Source organism: Dendronephthya gigantea, unplaced genomic scaffold, assembly GCF_004324835.1.
Source record: "Dendronephthya gigantea isolate DGI-Jeju-01 unplaced genomic scaffold, DenGig_1.0 000020F, whole genome shotgun sequence".
NCBI lineage: Eukaryota > Metazoa > Cnidaria > Anthozoa > Malacalcyonacea > Nephtheidae > Dendronephthya > Dendronephthya gigantea.
In genome coordinates, this window is record NW_021163030.1 from 817,469 (window position 1) to 825,455 (window position 7,987).

Genomic DNA, 7,987 nt, shown 5'->3' on the forward strand with positions numbered 1-7,987 from the left:
AAGAAATTTTACGTATTTAATTAATATAACATTGGTTTTTACTATATACGGAAGAGATACATTTTTCACCGACGCTATTCATGTTAAATAAATTATGCCACTATATCCCTTCTTCGGCGTCTTATCAGGATTAATATCTGACCAACGGGAAGTTATGACTTTCGCATTTTCGACAGGAAGGAACGTAACGATCAAGACAAAGTTTTGGAGCAGCATTGCATTCCTCACAACTTAGAAAACAGTTGTTATTCACTAAAATGAAAAGATTTATTAACACATCTTTACTATCGTGCGCTTGAAGAATTTAATTCTTTGCGAAGTGCAGGGCGAAACTAAAAGGCTGAATTCATGAAATTGTGCATGAATAAATTATTAAAAGAGAACTTCTTTAATTCCACCCTAATATTGGTCATAACCGCAAAGCTCTGAGAGTATCTTGAAGAGAGAGAAATATTTTGAGTCATGCACGCATGCGTTGGCTGCCAAAAGGAAGAAAAATAAGTTGTCTTTCGCATGATGCGCCATGAAATCAAGTATACTCAATACAGCAAAGTTGCGATCATGCAGGCAGGTGTACTATATATTGCGTGTATATATATATAGCTTCAATATTTCAAAATAATGATCATGCATATTTAGTATCCTGGCTTTTCAATAATTATTTGTCAGAGCTTTTTCTGAAATTCAACTGTCATAGGGAACGCATGGGATTCCAGGGTTACATGCACTATTCAGTGTCATACAAAGACGTTCCTTACCATCACAAAGCTTTAATGGACAAAACTTATACAGCAAATTAGTTCTTGGGGCGGCTTGCACAGAAATTGACGCAATGATGACAACGAATAAAAACAGAACACCCTTCATATTGTACTAGAAAAATTGAAGTTATATAGATCAATGAATTTTCGTTCGCGGGAAATCCGAATTTGTACGACAATATATATAAAGCACTATACTCTATAGTGTACGAACGAATAAATCAGCTTATAAACCACTAAGTAGCCACAATTAGACTTACTGGAAAGATCGAAACTATTATTGGTAGGAACATATGCATGCACCATGCATATACTGACAAACGTTTCATCGTCTTTATATGAGCACAATTATAAGCAATAAACTTGACATAATGATTGCATGTTCTTTTATGCATTCAGCCTAGATTTTTAAGTAGCTATAAAGACTTATATTGTTCCAGAAATCTTGAAAAATATGTTTTAAAAAATTGTATCATGATTTTTAAAAACAGAAAACTAAACTAATTAACTGCAAAATATTTGAGAATGCCGCTCACCTTTTTATCTTCTCAAAACGAATATAGATACAGCAAGTGACAATGAACGTATCATGCACTTGACCTGTTTATATAGCCCAGTAAATCATGCTGACTTCAACAGATGGTCATATATGTAGCCAAATAATTGAACCGCAATCAAATCCCAAGTTAAGAGTTTTCTTTGTCATTAGTTTTCCATCCGTCGTTCCGTTAATCTACCCACATGCAATGACGCTGATAGACATCTAGAAGTTCTTTTAATAAGTTATGAGGTAAAACGAAGGCGTACAAATTCTTGAACTGATTTTGAAATATTGCCGCCGATGATTTTTTTCAAACATATTTACATTAAAAAAATGAACAGAAACTAATTAAGCGACGATTCAATTGACGAGCTATATAATTTCGTATGAGTTTTAAATGGTATCAGTAATTGTGTATAATTTACTACGGCAGGAGACACTTTAATTGTGCTACGTTTATCGTAAAAGAAGGTTTTAAGAGCATATATATCGAACCGACATGACTTAGTCAGATAATTATATTTAATTATATTTAATTATACTGTATATATATATATATATATATATATATATATATATATATATATATTCTTATACTGTCTATACATTTGCGTTCAAGTATAGGCCTACAAAGCATGAATTATCTCAGGCGGTCGTTTACGTTTTAAACGCCATTACGGATTTTGACCATGCATATAACTTCAAATTTAGAAGTTGTCCATTTTCGCAAAAATCTATTATGTTTGAAACATGACAAAACCGTGAAATAGTTCACGTTTCATACGCAAATGGTGTACGTCATATAAGATGAGGTATAATATAAGATAAGTACGTAATATATCAGTACGGTCACGGAATTTTTCAACATGCATGTTTATATAAATAATATAATATATATAATATATCTGTAACAATAGCTTCGGTTGATTATTTAAAAATAATTTGCTATATTATTATATAAGAAACGTTTTTTATTGATTTTAATCATTAACATTGTATTTTAAGGTTTAGCGTTTCAATTGTATTTATTTATGTTTCATTGCAATTATACAACTATTAGCTGTTACGCAGGGTAAATAATAATGTCAGAAAGTTTTTCTGTTTCGGCAGCAGTAAAGTTTATTCACTATTGTTGTATTCGAAAACAGATAATGGTTCATCCGAAATTTTTCGCACGAAACGAATTTCTTCTTTTGTCTTTGCCTTTAAGCAATTTGTTCCAGCTGGTTGCAGGTGCGTGAGCGAGATGGCACAAAAAAAACAAAATGTGTGAAAATTATCGCTTCTGGAACACCGGTTTGAGGTTTTTAAGTTGAGTGTAATATCGCATATGATCAACCTTATGAAATCTTGACGAACCAACAAGCATTTTCTGCTAATTCAGGGATGTATATTGCACGTATGATATTAGAAACTAAATTCAGAATTATACTGTGACTGACTTTAGCAAGTATTTTATCTAGTGAGTACAATATTTGAACATTTTGTCTATATCTGTGTGCAAGTGCTCCTAATGAGGCTCTTATCTTGAGGCTAAATGAGGGTTTATCATCATTGGATCGGTCAGATCAGTTTAGAGAAGAAGCCTTGTATTTTAGGCAGATCAATGAATCTGAGTATAGCTTATGTCGCGAACACACTCGAATTCTTGCAAATCTGACAAATGTTTTGCTTTGGAGACCAGCACTGCCCAAGCTGGGTGAAACAATGCGCAACATATACGTCAATCAATCTATCTTGATTTTTGCCGGTTAGATCGTCATTTTTTCCAGTCCTGACAAACTATAAACATATTTTGGCAAGAGATAAAACGGCTTTTGTTCATGTGCTGCGGTTCTCTTCTTAGCGGTCAGATTTTCTAATCTTATAGTTAGGGTATTGAAGCAATCAAAAATTATTTTAAACTATTTCAGCGTGACTCAGTTCAATGAACCTTATGGAAACGAAGTATGTTTCAATATTCATTATTTATATGACGTCATACACGTGATAACGAGTCATTCAATATTCGACTTACAGTTTGTTAACTGTTCAATTATTTAAACTCTTGATAGTTTGATTGTTATTTTCACGCATGACCGTTTCTAGAAGCCCAAGGTAAAAATTCCCATATGCTCATGTTCATACCGGCCATGAGGCGAATAATATATAATTATGCACCGCCCCGAATAAAACTTTTTCGAAATCGCAGGTTGAGATTACAATTAAATTAGAAACAATTCTGGAACTGCTACAATCTACTGGTATATTATTAATTGTGGTGTAGGCAACTTGATGGATTTAAACCCGCTGTGCCAATTTGAAGCTGTAATCAAGATTTATTTCTTCAGTTCAGAAATTGGTTTTCTTAATACTTTAATGAACACCCAAATATTAGCATAGAGCTGAACTAATGAGTAGGCATAGACAGATTGCGCTGGTATTGGGAGGTTTTTCAAAAATTGAAAAATTTACTAAAATCGATGAAAATCGTAAAGGGCGAAAGGGTACCCTTACTATATTGGCCAAAATTGACGATTTTCGAAAATTTTAAAAAATATCTAAATATGCTGATGTTCTTGAGCACATTTGGTAGTTTTTTCGAATATCAAAAAATTTATTAAAATCGCGAAAATCATGAAGGGGAAGGATTCCAAAACTAGCATTTTGTTAAAAATTGACGATTTTCGAATATTTTCAAAAATGTCTTAATATGCTGAAAATGACTTAAAATATTTACTAAGACAAATTTATTTCGTTCTTGTGCATATTTGGTAGGTTTTTCCAAAATTGAAAAATTGATCAAATTAAGGGCCAAAAGTTAGCGATTTTTTGCTCGAAATTGACGATTTTCAAAATTTTCAAAAACGTCTTAATATGCTGAAAATGACTTCAAATATTTACTAAGACAAATTTATTTCGTTCTTAAGCATATTTGGACAGTTTTTCGAAAATTGAAAAATCATCAAAATAGGCCGAAATGGTAAAGGCCAAAGGTACTAACCATTTCGGCCAAAATTGACGATTTTCGAAAATATTAAAAAGTCTAATGTGCTGAAAATGGCTTCAAATATTTACTAAGAAAAATTTATTTCGTTCTTGTGCATATTTGGTAGGTTTTTCGAAAATTGAAAAATTGATCAAATTAAGGGCCAAAAGTTAGCTTTAGCATTTTGCTCGAAATTGACGATTTTCAAAAATTTTCAAAAACGTCTTAATATGCTGAAAATGACTTCAAATATTTACTAAGACAAATTTATTTCGTTCTTAAGCATATTTGGACAATTTTTCGAAAATTGAAAAATTCATCAAAATAGGCCGAAATGGTAAAGGGCCAAAGGTACTAATTTCGGCCAAAATTGACGATTTTCGAAAATATTCAAAAATGTCTTAATGTGCTGAAAATGGCTTCAAATATTTACTAAGACAAATTTATTTCGTTTTTGTGCATATTTGGTGGGTTTTTCGAAAATTGAAAAATTGATCAAATTAAGGGCCAAAAGTTAGCTTTAGCATTTTGCTCGAAATTGACGATTTTCAAAAATTTTCAAAAACGTCTTAATATGCTGAAAATGACTTCAAATATTTATTAAGACAAATTTATTTCGTTCTTAAGCATATTTGGACAGTTTTTCGAAAATTGAAAAATTCATCAAAATAGGCCGAAATGGTAAAGGGCCAAAGGTACACTTACCATTTCAGCCAAAATTGACGATTTTCGAAAATATTCAAAAATGTCTTAATGTGCCCAAAATGGCTTCAAATATTTACCTTAACAAATTTATTTCTTCCTTGAGCATAATTGGTCGGTTTTTCGAAAATTGAAAAATTCATAAAAATAGGCAAAATCGTAGAGGGCCAAAAGGTACCCTAAGCATTTTGGCGAAAATTGACGTGCTCTCCGAGTTTAAAGGCGGAAAACTTTTCGAAAAGGGTTAGGTCAAATAAAGAACAATAGGCTTTCGACAAATGACGCGGTGGTCTAGTGGTTAAGACCGTGATCTCTCAATCCCGGGACAAGGGTTCAAGTCCTGGCAATGCAAAAAAATTAGCCTTGAAAATTTCGGTATGATTTGTAAGCTTGAAAAAGCTAAGACTCTCAGCTTTCAGGAAGGCTGTAAATTTGAAAGAAATTGGAAGTAAAAAAAAATGAGAAACATTTGAACAATTATCGCTTCATAAAAGTACGTGAAAATTGACAAAAAAACGCAAGTCAAAAAATATTTAAAAACATTTGTCCCTTGAAAAGACTCAAAATTAGAAAATGTCCGACTAAAACTTTAAAAAAGTCTAAAAATTTCCCGTCTTTAATGCTAATGTTTACTTACCTGAATAATTTTTTTTTCACGAAAATTTGACAGGGTGATTTTCTCGAGACTGAAAAAATTTACTTTTTTTCACTTTTTTTAAATTCTCTTAGATTATTTTTTTTTCACGAAGAAGTATTTTGTCTTGGGCTACCTGTGTTGGTCTTGGGCTACCTGTGTCAAGACCAACACAGGTAGCCCAAGACAAAATACTTCTTCGTGAAAAAAAAAAATCTAAGAGAATTTCAAAAAAGTGAAAAAAAGTAAATTTTTTCAGTCTCGAGAAAATCACCCTGTCAAATTTTCGTGAAAAAAATTAAGGTAAGTAAACATTAGCATTAAAGGCGGGAAGTTTTTAAACTTTTTTTAAAGTTTTGGGTCGGACATTTTCTAATTTTGAGTCTTTTCAAGAGACACATGTTTTTAAATATTTTTGACTTGCGTTTTTTTTGTCAATTTCCACGCACTTTTATGAAGCGAAAATTGTTCAAATGTTTCTCAATTTTTTTTTACTTCCAATTTCTTTCAAATTTACAGCCTTCCTGAAAGGCTGAGAGTCTTAACTTTTTCAAGCTTACAAGTCATGCCGAAATTTTCAAGGCTATTTTTTTTGCATTGCCAGGACTTGAACTCTTGTCCCGGGATTCAGAGATCACGGTCTTAACCACTAGACCACCGCGTCATTTGTCGAAAGCCTATTGTTCTTTATTTGACCTAACCCTTTTCGAAAAGTTTTCCGCCTTTAAACTCGGAAAGCACTGCTTTAACCAGAAGAACACAACCTGCGGTGAAAGGCCACACTTTTTTATATTACTTAATGTGCTGAAAATGGCTTCAAATATTTACTAAGACAAATTTATTTCTTCCTTGAGCATAATTGGTCGGTTTTTCGAAAATTGAAAAATTCATAAAAATAGGCAAAATCATAGAGGGCCAAAAGGTACCCTAAGCATTTTGGCGAAAAGTGACGTGCTCTCCGAGTTTAAAGGCGGAAAACTTTTCGAAAAGGGTTAGGTCAAATAAAGAACAATAGACTTTCGACAAATGACGCGGTGGTCTAGTGGTTAAGACCGTGATCTCTCAATCCCGGGACAAGGGTTCAAGTCCTGGCAATGCAAAAAAATTAGCCTTGAAAATTTCGGTATGATTTGTAAGCTTGAAAAAGCTAAGACTCTCAGCTTTCAGGAAGGCTGTAAATTTGAAAGAAATTGGAAGTAAAAAAAATTGAGAAACATTTGAACAATTATCGCTTCATAAAAGTACGTGAAAATTGACAAAAAAACGCAAGTCAAAAAATATTTAAAAACATTTGTCTCTTGAAAAGACTCAAAATTAGAAAATGTCCGACTAAAACTTTAAAAAAGTCTAAAAATTTCCCGTCTTTAATGCTAATGTTTACTTACCTGAATAATTTTTTTTTCACGAAAATTTGACAGGGTGATTTTCTCGAGACTGAAAAAATTTACTTTTTTTCACTTTTTTGAAATTCTCTTAGATTTTTTTTTCACGAAGAAGTATTTTGTCTTGGGCTACCTGTGTTGGTCTGACACAGGTGCCAGACAACACAGGTAGCCCAAGACAAAATACTTCTTCGTCAAAAAAAAAATCTAAGAGAATTTCAAAAAAGTGAAAAAAAGTAAATTTTTTCAGTCTCGAGAAAATCACCCTGTCAAATTTTCGTGAAAAAAAAATTATTAAGGTAAGTAAACATTAGCATTAGAGACGAGAAATTTTTTGACTTTTTTCAAAGTTTTAGTCGGACGTTTTTTAATTTTGAGTCTTTTCAAGAGACACTTGTTTTTAAATATTTTTTGACTTGCGTTTTTTTGTCAATTTCCACGTACTTTTATGAAGCGAAAATTCTTCAAATGTTTCTCAACTTTTTCTTACTTCCAATTTCTTTCAAATTTACAGCCTTCCTGAAAGCTGAGAGTCTTACCTTTTTCAAGCTTACAAATCATACCGAAATTTTCAAGACTAATTTTTTTGCATTGCCAGGACTTGAACTCTTGTCCCGGGATTGAGAGATCACGGTCTTAACCACTAGACCACCGCGTCATTTGTCGAAAGCCTATTGTTCTTTATTTGACCTAACCCTTTTCGAAAAGTTTTCCGCCTTTAAACTCGGAAAGCACTGCTTTAACCAAAAGACCACAACCTGCGGTGAAAGGCCACACTTTTTTATATTACTTAATGTGCTGAAAATGGCTTCAAATATTTACCTTAACAAATTTATTTCTTCCTTGAGCATAATTGGTCGGTTTTTCGAAAATTGAAAAATTCATAAAAATAGGCAAAATCGTAGAGGGCCAAAAGGTACCCTAAGCATTTTGGCGAAAAGTGACGTGCTCTCCGAGTTTAAAGGCGGAAAACTTTTCGAAAAGGGTTAGGTCAAATAA

The 7,987-nt window shown here is 32.5% G+C and overlaps 1 long non-coding RNA gene across 1 annotated transcript; it reads right to left on the reverse strand.

The window, feature by feature from the left end:
* LOC114521654 lies at positions 1–1,494 on the reverse strand. The gene is made up of 3 exons (XR_003686826.1): positions 1,298–1,494; positions 759–873; positions 1–252 (listed from the first exon to the last, which is right to left on the reverse strand). It is a non-coding gene; the product is annotated as an uncharacterized LOC114521654 (long non-coding RNA).
* Positions 1,495–7,987: the final 6,493 nt, after the last annotated feature.